At 31.8% G+C, this 15,208-nt stretch overlaps 1 protein-coding gene across 2 annotated transcripts in view; it reads right to left on the bottom strand.

Annotated features, from left to right (window-relative positions):
* Positions 1 to 5,323, bottom strand: part of LOC126847006 (cardioacceleratory peptide receptor) — a 135,835-nt gene extending 130,512 nt beyond the window's left edge. Inside the window, exon 1 of one of the 2 annotated variants that reach the window (XM_050586934.1) lies at positions 5,196 to 5,323. The gene's annotated coding sequence lies outside the window, so the exon portion shown is untranslated. Of the gene's footprint in view, positions 1 to 693; positions 954 to 5,195 lie in introns of those variants that run through there. The other variant, XM_050586932.1, reaches the window with a different exon arrangement.
* Between the last annotated feature and the right edge of the window lie 9,885 nt (positions 5,324 to 15,208).

The raw sequence follows: 15,208 nt of genomic DNA, 5'->3' as shown, positions 1-15,208 counted from the left end.
ATTATATGAATCCAATAAAATCTATACATTGCTCGTTCGTGTAATTACTTTTTTTATTTAAAGGGATGTGCTATAAAATAAATTAAAAATATGTTTCAGAAAATAATTATTGTAGAATATGGTCAAAATAACGAATTGTACACAAACTCAAAAGTTGTTGTGAAGTAAAAATAATAAAGTTTAATTGAACACTTCAACATTTTTATATTATGTTATTGAACTTCGATAACAATATTTTACATATTTATAAATTCCATTAAATTGTATAAATCCTTTTTGTATTTATTTAAAAAAATCTTCTCCGATTAGGAATTTTGTGATATTTTTAAAAGAGTATTTCACGAATATTAATTTCAGAATTGTTTGCACACAAAGTAAAGTACTAAATTTGTATACTTAATCTTTAAACGAATCGTTTGATAAACTTCATATTGTTATGTTAATCTGAAGTAACAAAACATGTGGTGTAACTTATAAGAAGTATAATATGTGTATCACCATTTATGACCGTTCTCACCGGTTAAGTTTGAAAACTAAGTATAGTTTTGAAAAGGGGCTTAACGCAGTTAAAATGTGGACAATTTTTTTTTCTCGGATTTAATTTTCGTGTGAAAAACAGAGCTGTTTTGTTTGCTGACTTTTTATACAAAATATGTAATATTTTTTTATTTTTTTTTTTTATATCAATCTTACCGTGATGGCCGTTTTTTTTTTTGGCGCCGACGAACGAATATATTGTCCTTTATTCCGGTAACGATTTTAATACATGGAATAGGACAAAGGCGAATGAAATAAAAAATTATAGATATGTGGAAACGATCGACTCCGTTGTTGTACAATAATACTAATGAATAAAAATATGAATATCGCGTGTAAAACTGGCAAATAAAAAATTGAATAAATAGACAACAACCAAACCGGCAACGCGAAATCCACTCACTCGGACCGATGAGCAAGCTACCTCTGCGGCACGTTCGGCGTAGGGCACACGTGATCTGCCGGCACGCCGCACCGAAACGGCGATCGGACCCGACCGCTACCGACCGCAGCCGACGCGAGCGCAGGGCCCAGCAGCCGCGGTGCCGGCGCACGGTGGTCCGAAAATGAGTTCTATAGTCGCTCGGAAGTCCCATTATTAAAAGAAAAAAAAATGTCAAAAACACCGAAACAATATTATGAATTATTTATTTATTTATTCAATATAACGCCAAACAAGCAAATAGTACAGCATAAAAAAAAAAAACGAAAAATTTGTAATGATATAAGATTTAACAGAATGTCAGAATTACACGTCATTATGATATAAACAAAAGACGTTTTTTTTTTTTTAATGCCATATAAGGTTCAGTTAATGAATTTTGACTGTTTAAAACTGGAAACTGTAAAAATATCAGATATTTACATGTTTTTTGATTTAAGAGAGTAGTACTAAAATTTACCCATTTTTACCTACATATCAATACATATATGTTTTAATAAACGTATTTTTAAGAACATACCCGCTAACCTAACCTATCCTAACCTTACCCAACCTAACCTAACATGGGTGTTGTAGAATAATGTCATCGAAAGCGGGCGGTTTTTAATGGGTTTTATAAGCAGTAAGCAATCTTCAATGCCCAATTTTTTAATTTATAGTATACAATTTTTTTTATTTACATTAAATTATCAGGAATTTAAAAATAAATAAGTAAAAGATATATATATATCGCCAATAGTCTTTATTTTCATCCTAACCTAAACTCAACCTAATCTCACTTATTTAATCCAAATTTAACCTAACCCTAACTGATCTTTTATCAATAATTGCCTCTTATCAGTAGCCATTATGAGCCACATATATATAATATAATAAACTAGGTTGCCAAGTGTACATGTCGCCAATAGAGATAATTGAAGTTACCGCCATTTTCCGCCATATTTATGGGAATTAGAACTTTATCACATGAAAATATATTTATAACATTTATAAGTTAAGTTGATAACGCAGAATCACGGATAGATATATACAGGGTGATCAACTTATGGTAAACCACTAAATATCTTACTGGGTTTGATTAACAATTTCATTTTTTTTCCATAATTTTTTTATACAATGTGATCTCAATTTCTCACAATTTTTTTTGCTTTTACCTCCCTCCCTACTTAGTGTAAAAAAAAATGTAATTTCTTATGATACCCAGTGAGATATTGAGTGGTTCACGATAAGTTGATCGACCTGTACATTTTATTAAAAAAAAAAACATTCACAATCTGTACATAAACATTCATAGCCTAAATAAAAGTGAATTTTACATTAATAAAAACTTACATAGAGCCGTTTGGATCCTAGTCCACGCCGTGGTCTGTTTTTATACTTTTTAAAATATCATAAACACATTCAAAGAGGTATTGCTTTCGATCATCTGGCTCTTAAGCCACTGTGTATAGTCGAAGGGTATACTTTTGGACGAACTTTTAAAGCTACCCGGTTACCCGCTGTTTTTATTAATATTATTATTGTTTTTTTTTTTTTGAATTCTCGAGAGGGCGTTGTTATGGCCATGTCCGAGCCTTAAGATACAGAGGTCTAAACGATACCCCAGAGACGACCGAATGGCTTCGTTAAACTTCAACCCTTGAGATTTCCGTACCGATATAAAAATAACAATAAAGATGCCAAAAAAATAATATTTATATAAAACCACGGCATTCTGTGTTGTACGTACACACACACAAATAGTGAACGAGTAGGGGAGGGTAAAGTCGAGTAGGGGAAACGATTTTGGAAGACCAGACCTCAGGTGAAAAAAACTGGCTAATTTTTAAACCTTCCTAATTTGTTTGTAAATGTTGAATACATTTAACAAAATAATATATGTACCTATTAATATATGCTATTAGATCTATTATTAATGTTGCTTTGTAGCTTTTAGGCTAATAGTTCTTCGTCGCTTGTATTAACAAAATATGTATACACCATAATTAAGATTTTTTCGTACTTATGGTCAAGTGTAGAAGTTGTAAGCAGATAAGTAATGAATGAACAACCTTTGGCCCAACACAATCAGCTGACTCAGCCCATTCCGGTTGCCGTTATTGCGAGTCCAAGTTGTATGTAAAAGATTTTTGTAGGATTTCAAGGGTGAAGGAGTGATTTTTTCAACCCTTACGCCTTCCTTCCTAAGTACGAATAAAAAACGGTGTTTATAATCTATAATAAATATATTAATTTAAAAAAATCGTTCCAGTGGAAAAAAAATAAATTAAATTATAAAATTATTACTTTCTCCGCATGAAAGCTATAAAACTTGGTCAAGCACGTTGTTACAACAGAACACTTCATTTTGGATAGTGTAAAAGAATTCTGAAATGTGAATAACTTTTAAAAATCAGTAAAATTTGTGTCGATATATTATGAACAATAAGTGTGAAATCGTTTTTCAATTTACATTGTTATTATTGTTAAAAGGGCCAGTGGGGATTGTTTACTGTTTTTACTGCAAACAGGAGACATATTCTAAGAATAAAACCCCAAGTTTGTGGAAAAAAACAATCATAAATATTGATGGTGTTTTTCCATTTAACACTATTAATGTTTTGAACACTAAACAAAAAAAAATGTATTATATTTTGGCCTCGATGCGGATCCGACAAACCTTCCCAGATTGAGCTGTTATTGGTTATACAATCATGAGATTTTTGTAATGAATTTATGTTAAATATTGTCTTTCTTTTGCCCCCTGAAATAATCAACCTCTTCATTACCCCAGGATATCTATTTAAGTTATGAGTTGTGATCTTAATACCTTAATGTTAGAATTTGAAATAAATTTCGTTTTAATTTACAACGAACTTAACATATTTTTTATTGTTTTAAACAATCAGAGTATTTCATAAATATTTTTTTGTTTTCAGTTATGTAAGTTAATGAATACCAACAGCATTTGAGTAGTCCCTTCACTGTGTACGTTAATAAATGTTTATGTTAATTATTAATTTAGTTTTCTTGATTTTTAATTTAAATACTTCTGTACAAACAAAACCAAACCGTACAACATTAGTGTGTCTCGTTATTTTTATACTCCATTTTTTTCAACCACAATTCGTACCACATCATTCGGGTAAGCTTAAAATGTATTTATTTTGGAATATAACTGATTTATTTTTTTTTCTCACTTGTTGTAACTTTTATCTGACAGCAGAATAATGCTATTAAATAATATTATACTGTTTACAGGAAAACCAATCCATTTACTTATTATTATTTTTATTTTAGCTGAAAACAAAACGAAAACGTTAGTATACATTTCTCCAATATAATTATATTCATTTTACGTTTATGATAATAATAATAATAAAGCCTATAATATTTGATTTAGCTTAAACGTTGGGCAACGTTACATCAATATTTTGGATTAGCATTTAGAGTTTCATCAACAAAATTGGTTTAGGATATGTATTATTATTTTAAGAAAACGAAAAACAGAGCGATTTTTCTCACACGGTTAAACTGTTGAACGTTACAAGCCAATGATTTGATAATTCAAAAAAAAAAGTCCTGTTTTGTGCACTTAAAGCAATTGCCGGACTAGAAGTTTTTAGTTTTGTTCCAATAACAAGTTTCCTATTATAGTGGGTGTAGTTTTTTATGTATACTTACATTAAATATAAGTGAATCACTTTTATTATGATAAAATGTTGTACAATTGAATTATGAAAAAAACATTTTTTTTTCAATAATATTTTGTTAAATTGCATAAAAGTAATTTTGTTTTTTTTTCAGTAGACATAAAAAACTATTTTTCTATGTACGTTTTTCGTTATTAAAAACTTTATAATTAATTTTTGATTTTAATTTAGCAGATTTTTTTTAAGAGTTATAAAATTGGGTCTTTGTTCCAATCAAAACTTTTAAAATTGAAAGCTTATAAATGTAATATTTTGTATTCAATACCATGCACAATATTATATTAACATACCGAATTGGGCCCTTGTTCTAACGAGTGTCTCAATTAACTAAATAAGTACATATTTAACTAAATAAATACACGTAGATATTAATTCGGTACAAAAACAATAGCGCAGAAATGTTGAGGTATTTTCGTATAATAATAATAATAATAATAATAATTCTTAATGCACATTGTGCGGTGACACGTTTGTGTGTTTTTTTTTATTCTTATGTCCTGCCGTTTACTAACTTACTTACTTACCTCGTGTGTCGACTTGAAATGCCATCTTTTGCCCAGAACACCGACGACAACAGCTGCACATCATCGTCATGGCCCTAAGCCCCGTGATTGAATGCGTGTCTCAACCGTCAGCGTTTGTGTGTGGCGATACGAACAGCTATACAAAGCCGCGGCGACGAATACAAATGTGTGTAGAATTATTTTTCTCATATTATACTCACATCTTACCTGGTCGGCCGTCATAAGCCGTGGTTAAAAATGATAATATTTCTCGTTTTGTCATAATTATATTACCATCGTCGTCCGACGCCAAACGTCGTCACACGCTCCGGTCGCCGTGATCGCTGCTATTAAAAAAGCCAAGTAATTCTTATCCATTTGTGGCGCGTATGACCGACATTGGTTGAAATAATAATAATCAAACAACGCAACAATGATGATAATTGCATTTAGTTCTCACACGGTGCAATCGAACGGGTCCGGAGTGCGCCATAAATATTATAATATAGTCTTGGTCGTGGGCAACTATAGCAAGTTTGAAAAAAAACCCAACCTACCCAAAGGTATTTAGGGGTTTTCCGTTATAAAAAATACCAAAAGACATATGGAAAACACTCGATGACGGTGATATAATTTATCAACTACCTACTACTTGGGCGGTTTAATCGGGTTTTATCGGGAAAAACCCATTCAAAGCCCTACATAGTTTTTTTTTTAAGAGTATCCTTACTTCATGTTTATCAGGTTATGTCCTGCAATCTAGTATCTTTAATATCTTATCTCTAATCCACTATCTCTATTAATTCACCTCCATACTCCTCCATAATTAACAACATAACATAGACTTTTTTCACCGATACTGACATTGCATAAAAACGGATATATTTTTTTTTAATTGAAAGAGCCACCAAAATGTGGCCAGAGCACGGTGATGGGGATGGAACATAATATAAAATATGTACCTAATTTGTTAGCCAACATTTAAAAAGTTTAAAGAGCTTAGCTAACCAAAAACATAATATCATAAACCCTTTCGCAGAGAAGGCATGGAACGTTTTTTGTTTATTTGGCTTTTTTAGATGAAGTTTCAGGTTTAAGGCCTCAGAATTAGACCAAAACTACTTTTGGGGTGCGACTATAGTATAATAGAATTTTTTAAAAAATCTCAATTTCTAGGTCGGTACATTTGAAAATGTCATCGTCATATTGTTAATCAACCCTAATCGTATCCACCCTAATGCTAAAAATTACATTTTTAAGCACATATTATTGTCAATAGGTACAATACTTTTATCGATATTTCGTGTTGGTACCATTTTGTTAACATAAACGACGTAAATTCGATACGAATATTAACGAACACATGTTATGAGACTTGTCAATTTCGTTTATTTTGCAACACTATTTACCTTCTTTTTCAATTTACTGCACCGCAACCTTTCTAAAGAACACAATAAAATGTCTATTGAAACCCAGCACAATATTCTAACATGGATATTATGTTATAGGGCTGAATACAACAAAATTTCATGTCGCCATTTTCGCGCGATAATATTCAAAAACATTTTTAGATGATATAAGAGATCAGAAATACAGATACAGATATTATTTCTAGAATAAAGTTTATTCAATAAACTAGACTGTTAAATGTAAATGACGCCAGTTATAGAGATAATTGATGTTACCATTTTCAGCCATCTTTGTTGGAATTAGAACCTTATCGCATGAAAATATGTTTATAACAATATTATATTTTATACACACACATAATCTCACAAAAACGGCGGACGTCGACTACCATTCTTATCACTAGTCAGCAATCTAGTTTATAATATATATCTAGGGTAATATGAATTATTAGAAAAGTGATAAGAGATACGTGATAAGAGATAAGAGATAAATGATAACACATCCATGATTCAATGTTTTTCCGTGGAGTAGAGAAAATAATTAGGTTTTTTTATAGTTTATAGTTTATTTATAGTTTCTTATTCTTAGCTAGTAGTTCTTAGTAGTCTGTTTATAGATTTGCAGCGCCACTTTTTTTGTTTTTTTGGTTAACTGCAGTTAATTATTTTGGTGTGATGGCCAGTAAGTGGGACCAGTTGGAGTAATAACTGCTCAGCCTATCCTTTGAATTGTATTGTACAAGCGTCATCCAAGCTTTTCGATAATAGGTGTTTAGCGTTATAAAATACATATTTTTATTTCAAAATACAATTTCCGTTAGTATGTTAGCCAACGATTTGCAAAAATGCCAAACGATTATTTTCTCGAAAAAACAACATGTTGCAATTTGATATATTTGTGTGAAAAATTAAAAAAAAATGTCTATATTTCTAAACGGTATATTTTTTTGAAATTGAATATCTTACAACAACATTGAATGCTAGTAAAATTTACATATTTCTGCTAGGGTTTTTTTTTTTGCATTTATAACCCATTTATGTCAGGTTGTTTACTTCCATTAAAGGGAAACATTTGTTAAAAAAAAAAAAAAAACGCTAATCATTTGTCGAATAAAAATCATAGTATTAAAAATGTTTACTTGTTTTATATTTTATAGTGCCCTAACACAGCTTAAATGGAAAGTAGCAACGTATGTCTTATATTGACTTTTTAAATTGAGGAGGAACGTCCCAAATACACCAAAAGTACAATGTATATTATGTTGCCTATTTATTTTTTCAGGCGCTTAAGCATTTCTGGCCTAAGTCGTTCGGTTATAATATCTAAGCAGAACAGAAAGTTAGCCAATATTCAGGAACAATTATTGTTATAAGAAATCCAACACTAGAAAGCAGACCTCTTTCAAGTCCCAGACAGATATAGACGGATGGAGTGGTTTTTTTTAATATTTCACTATGATTTACCTTGTGCATACATCACTCCGACGCGGAACAGTTTAAATTATATTATACCTTCTTAGTTATAGTTAAACAATTACTCAGACTTATATCAGCTTATGTTCGCATTAGAGAATATTGCAATATTGAAATTTAATTTGTACGGTCATACCTACTATTGACTGTGCTCAAAATTGTGGAACGAAAAATAAAAAAATTCAAATCAATTGTTTATGATTTCAGTCTTTTTTTGAATTTACTGCGCCGACAACTTTCTAGTAGAGAATATAAAAAAATGTCTGTTAAAACGTACATTCTACACTCTAAGGAATAGAGGTTTACTGTCATCACATTTTGTTTGTGTTAGTTCAATCCACTCCTATTTAGGTCTTAAACCTTCTGTCAGGCATACTCTCATTAGGAATTGTATCTAGGCCCAGCACAACGTTTTTGTTAAACCGAAATATTTCTAAATCCTAAAATACACCCTCAATGTAAGTTTTTTAACATTTTTCGGTATGAAAACCTAATTGATCAAATTCCTTCTCAGTTATGATCATTTCCTAACACCCGCAACCGCCCATTTTTAATGCGCCTACTCATGTCTATTTATAATTTAAATGTTTATTGGATTACATAGATAATAAGTACATAATAAGTAAATAGATTATCATAGATTTACATTATAACCTTAATGATATTGATAAGGGAGACTATCCCTTAAAATATGGTACTATCGTGCAAGCAAATTCAATCGCTCTAAAACACAAATAACAAAGCAAGACATAGCCAAAAGACAACTTGTTTTCAATGAAAAAACAAATGTGCCGACGAAATTATACCTCTTTATATGATAATCGATAATTCGAATGATCGTTTTTGTATTTTCATAATTGTCTAGTTGTTTTGGCAAGATAACTGATGAAAAGCACAAGTGTTTTTTTTTTTGTGGCACTTAACCCACAAAGTTTCTGGGTGGAATAAATAAATAATAAATAGAACGCTATATTTTATTGTAAATATATTTTTATTTGTATTAGTATTCATTCTATCGCAACCGAAACAAAACAAATTAGGTGCACTATAAATAATTTAACAGCGCCTTAAATTTAATATGAACAATTCTTTTTATACAATTATATAATATATATATATATATTTATTACATGTAAGGAAGTATGCGTGAAATTATTTCACGTTTTTCGTAGATCATTTTCCAAAACGATCGCGCTAATCTGATTGAACGTTTCCCTATGTCTTTTTGGATTTTACTGACGAACCGTATGCCCACTCTGAGGAGGTCTCTTAAGGTTACCACCCGGTTCTTGTTATTCACCGTCGATTCGATTCTGGGCAAATCGTTTTCAGTAGCAATATTCTCAATCGCCCTTTCGATCATGCGTTTTAAATGTGACTTGCACCGTTCATGTTCGTCCTTACTGGAACGTTTCTCGTGCGAAAACAATGTTATGTAACAGTATGCAAATTTTTCATTGACCCGTTTGAATTGCTCGTCGTCATCTAACACCATCAGGTCCGTAAATTTGGCTAAGATTTCATCGCTGAAAGTCTTGGCGTGTACGAAAACGTCGTGGGATTCGCCTGATCCAATGGTATACCCGAGAGTTATGTCCAACATTATCATTGTCAACGTACCCAACACCTGACGCTGGTACTTGCCGAGGCATTTGATTCCGGTTAAGCCGTTTTCGAATTTCGGCAACCTCAAGTAGACAAGTAGCTTGTCGGTCAGAAGCAATCGATCGGAATTGGCAGCTACGAATTCGTCGATGAACAATTTCAGAGCTTTTTCGTCCAGGAACAGCAACAAGTCGTACGAAAACGTCTCGGACCACGTACTCGAGAACTGCAATAGACCTTTATTGCGATTCTCGTTGAAGTTCCTGTGCAATAACCGTTTGTTACGTCGTATTGCGTTTCGTCTGGCGGTTTTCCGATGTAGAAAAGCAAACCGTGTCTTCGGCTGCGGTTCCTCGTCTGGATGTGTCCATTTGAATTCTCTATTGAAATAGTTGTCGAATGCACACCCGTACAAGTGTCTGTCCATCACGGACAGCACGTATTTGCGAGCCTGTTTGATTTTGTTCAGACCTTTAGAATTCAACGCAACACCGCCGCTGAGCAAATGCCCGAAGAGCACACTTATTTGGCGGACGTATACGAAAATGATCCACAGATCGTTTACCCGATCGTGTCTCGGATCCAACAGCGAATCGATCATCATCAAAACTTCCTTATCAAACGTGAAATCGTCGATTGTCTCCGTGGCGAAAAATGTTGCCATGTTGTCGAAAACCGCATCGCCCATCAATTTCAAATGCAACTGAGCGCTGTAAACGTATCCGCATTCCAGTTCGTCGTACAAGCCGGCTATTGTGGCCTGCAAATCACGGGGAGACCTATCTGCCAAACTCGGACTCTCGAATCGGTCAGGCGGGTAAATGTAACCGGTAGCCAAAGACTGTAAGCTTAACAATTTGCTTAAACAGTCCTCGACACGTTCCGCCTTCTCGTCACCGTGCGACCGGTACAGAAATTGCGGTATAAGAAAATACAACATTACATACCGCGATTTCAACACGACCATTTTGTCACTTCTTTCAATAATAATTGCTTAACTTGTTTAAATTCTATAATACTTACATTAGTATCTTGGTATTAACAGCTATCGACGATCGGAAAGTCCTTTGCGTCGATTTCACTTACCTACTCGAACTTGGATTATTTTTCATAAAAATAAAGTTGTTATTCACATGTAAAGCTCTTATTTACACAAAAATTGGTAGTATCGTACTTATGAATTATTGATATTAGGTTGTTTGATTAGTCTGATCTTGTTGTATGCAGTATGTATAAATCTTATATATACATCGATATACCTTATATTCTATCAAAATACCTGTAAAATAACGATCCTCTGGTGTTTTTATGAATTCAAGTATTTTTTTTTTTAAGTTTACACATATTTTAGATTACATTCCACGAAATAAATTTTGTTGTGTACAATTTAAAATGTATTTCAAACGTTTCGATGCGGACCTATGTACAGTATGAAATGAGCACAGTAAATAAACTATTTTGGGAAAAAATTTAAATAAAAAACTAGACTAGTAAAATCAAGTAAATAATAGCACAGTCTTAACCAGTACAGTCCAAACAATAGTAGTCCTATAATATAAAATAGTAAGCGGCCATCATATTTCATGGTAGGCTATATTGAATTTGGAAAATAAAATAATATACTATTCGCTTTATAAATTAGAAAATAAGATATATTAGGCAGTGAACACTAACAGATTGTAACTGTTTTTTAGAGCATTTTTTTTTTTAATAAACTCAATTCAATGTTTTTGTCCTGTATTTGTAAATTTTGATGTCGATTGATTTTTGTTTGCTTAAACTAAAATATCCAATTAATAATGTACACAGAATTCTTATCTTTTCCAAACAGCTGTGTGTGTGTTAACGGTATATTGCATTTTGTTGCAAAATTTATTAACATATATCTATATATTTTTTAATAAATTACTTACTAACATATTTTGTATGTACATGTTTGTTTTACGCTAAACTATAATGAAGTCATAACTGATGCGTGCTTTTTTTTTTAAATTTTGAATTTTTTTTTTTTGTTTCAACAAAAAATCGATTTTATTGAACTAATTTGCAAGTTTTCCTTTCACAGATTGAGACTATTAGAACACTGTATTCAAGCTGCCTACAATTGTAAATTAATTGCATCCTAAACCAAGACTATTGGTACTTTATTACAACTAGTGTTTTTTGTTTTTGTTTTTAATGAAACGTTATTCACATTTATATTATTTTTAATTAAGCGTGTCGTAGCATTAATGCATAATATATGGGTGTGTCTTCATTTTAGTCAGTTGTGGTCGTTTAGAACAATAATTGTAAGAAAAAGTTCTAACAACGTGTCATTTATTGTTTCATCACAGTAGGTGTCAATAACATTAGATTCAAAGCGAAACGCGTGGGAAAAACCCGCTGGATAGATTCTTTGATCGGCCGACAACACAGTAAACGATCAGCAACAAAAGACCTATATAAGTATATATACATAACTTGAATGGCATAAGTACAATAGCAGTCAGCAGTATATTATTCAAAAACAATATTGTATTCACAGTACCATCAGTTATTCTCAGATATTTCAATAACTGTCGTTAAGAACCGTTTAATACCCCCCAATTGTTGTTTTGAATAACCTAATTTGTATTTATAACTTGCCCAAATTTTCAAGAGAGAAATAGAACGCTTGAGGGTGTTTAGCAATAATAATTCTTAACCCTCGCACAACTTGTAACTAAGTAAGCATATCTTCCTCTCAGTCCATTGTCTACTTTTACCACAATGTTTTTTAAATTAAAATTCTCTTTTCTTAAATTCTCAACACTTACATACACATAAATAACATCTGTATTCTTGCATTGCTAGTTTTTAAATTAAATTTTAATTTCGCCTCAAATGACACATATTCGACACAAAACGCACCTGTTGCTTATGTTTCAAAACACTATATTTTGTTCTACTAGCTTATTCCAGCAAATAATTAATTTTATTAGGTTCCACGTGTAACAAATATAATGAAACAAATGATCTTATATTGTAATAATATGTAGTTACTACCGAGTGGGTACTATGATCAGTAATGACATTGTTTGTAAATCGACCCAATTGAAGTGTTTTCCACGTGCATATTATTATCACAGTTTAGACACGACTTATAAATATGTATGTAGTTTACATTTATAGCCTGATATACACGTGTCGATTACTCCTCTCAGATGTCTCAGAATTTACTTGGAAATTCATGGTTTCATTATGCAAAACTCTCACTCGGAAAACAATTATGAACACCATTTTGTAGCCAATGAGATTTGTATTGTATGAATATTGATTAGAGGGCTGACGCACAACAAGTAAACACACTTTGCCGGTCTCATGAATAAAATAAACATTAATGTCCTTTTTAATCATTTCAATTTAAACTCGAAGCATGCGGATAACATTATGGTAGCTATTAGCATCCGATAAGTGGTAATATTAGAACATGTTATATTCTAATTAATATGTTCTGCTTTTTTAGGAAAATTGAGATAAAATAGTTTCTAAATGCGTTTGTTGTCAGCAGGCACGGCGCCAGAATTTTTTTCCCAGGGGGGCGGGAAAGATCAAGTGAATTTTTTGGAGGGGCAACCACAATAGTTTTACCTACTTCTGTCAATAAAAAACAATTATAATGATTTATTAGTGAATTACTTTAATATTTATCAGTGAGATAGTATAAAATATGAATTTATTACAGATTAAGGGACAATATATACTAGTGTACAATTTAAGTAAGGCAACTTTTTTAAATAAGCGTTATTTTTACCTGTCGGCCATCATATAGCTCTTATTGTACTCTATGAAAGTCGAAGTAAAAATGAAGGCTTATAAAACGCCCAACAACCAGTCAGTGGAGATTATAGTTATCGTGTTATACCTACATTCTATTAAACCAAAACAATCCGTCAATAAACACTGAGCTTCTGGAAAACACACACACAAAGGTAAATATTATAATTATATATATACACCAAAACACATAATTATATGGGCGACGGATTATTGAAAACCGATTGCAAAAACACTCAAAATATATTGATAAAAAAAGGCCACATTTGGTGGCAATGTCATAACTAATAACTAAATTTGTATAGATAAACAGGTTTAAATCAAAACAACAATTGTTTTCACAATTTCCGTATTAACTAAATTTGTATATATAAAAATACAGTTATTCAAAATTTGGGTTTTAGGAATAATAATCAAATATTTAAAATTATACTATTTAGCAAAATATCTGGGGGGGGGGCGAGAGAAGGGCAAGAATTTGTTATGAGGGGGCGACCGCCCACCCTCGCCCCCCCCCCCCTTGGCGCCGTCCCTGGTTGTCAGCTAATTTGGCACGCAAGAAACGGTTTACCGGTTTTCCGAGGAAAAGAATAAAATATACAGGTATAATGCTTCAAATATATATATACACACTGTATAATTGCTTTTGCAAGTACGGGTCAGGATAATCTGCAATAAATTAGTGTTGCCAAAGCACAGACAACATAAATAATGTACAGTAGCGCTTTGCAAGACCTGCTGGGCACGTTGTGAAATCTAGAATGACAATACAAAGAGAACGAGGCTTTTGTAGAATACTATTATTATTTGTCGACCAGTAGCGGATTAAATATATGGCGAGAGGTTGTATTTAAAAGTAAACCAAAAAAAAAAAAAATTCTAGCACACCAGTAGTGACTGTATTTTAACGCGTTAATTAATAAATATCAGTTGCATAAATCGTTTCGGTACAAGTCGTATCTACAAATTTATAATTGTAGTGCCTAGGACCAAACTTAAGCTAACCATAATTAGTTTAGAGGTAGACAGAAGTGATAAATGGAGATAATAAAATTTTAAAAAAGGCCAAAATAAAAAGTAATGTGATAAAAAGTAATAAAAGTTATGTGTCTTATCTATCGAATAAAGTTACAATTTTAACTATTATAGAACTTGTTTGCATATTTTATATTGTATTAAAAAACATGTTATGATCTTCCACCAATTAATTTTTCCCTAGTTTTCAGACCTTTATTTATGAAAGAAACTTTCTCACGTTTATTTTTGATAAAAGTTTTACAAACAAGCACTTTAAATTTGTTTGTTTACAGTGTTAAAGAAATAATCAGAAATTTCAATTTGTATAGTTTAGTCGACTGTATACAATAAATGTAGTGATTTTATTCAAGCTGAACTATGAGTAGTAGATGGAGTTTTTAAGTTTTTCTAAGAAGTTCACACTGAATGCACTTTGCTGCCTATATAAACGAACAGTTTGGTCTTTGAATGTACATACCGTTTACACATCAAAAATCAAGCCATGGAATTAATGAAAAAAATTTATATTTTACATACCAATAATATGAAATTCGTTTATTCATGTAGAGTGTGTAGTAAAACGTTTTTATACCAAAAGTATTCATTCGTACTGACTTCAAAAATTCAAATACCATATTAAACTTAAAAAGCCAGTAAAGTAGGGTCGGGGCATGGTGGGGCCAGGCCTAGTGGGGACAGGGAGATCACAGGTTTACAGTGATAAAATCACTT

Source organism: Adelges cooleyi, unplaced genomic scaffold, assembly GCF_023614345.1.
Source record: "Adelges cooleyi isolate 19-005CV unplaced genomic scaffold, UGA_ACOO_1.1 ACOO_flye_CR_arks_rails_tigmint_CR_PRNA_9, whole genome shotgun sequence".
Lineage (NCBI taxonomy): Eukaryota > Metazoa > Arthropoda > Insecta > Hemiptera > Adelgidae > Adelges > Adelges cooleyi.
This window is presented reverse-complemented; position numbering and strand designations above follow the sequence as displayed.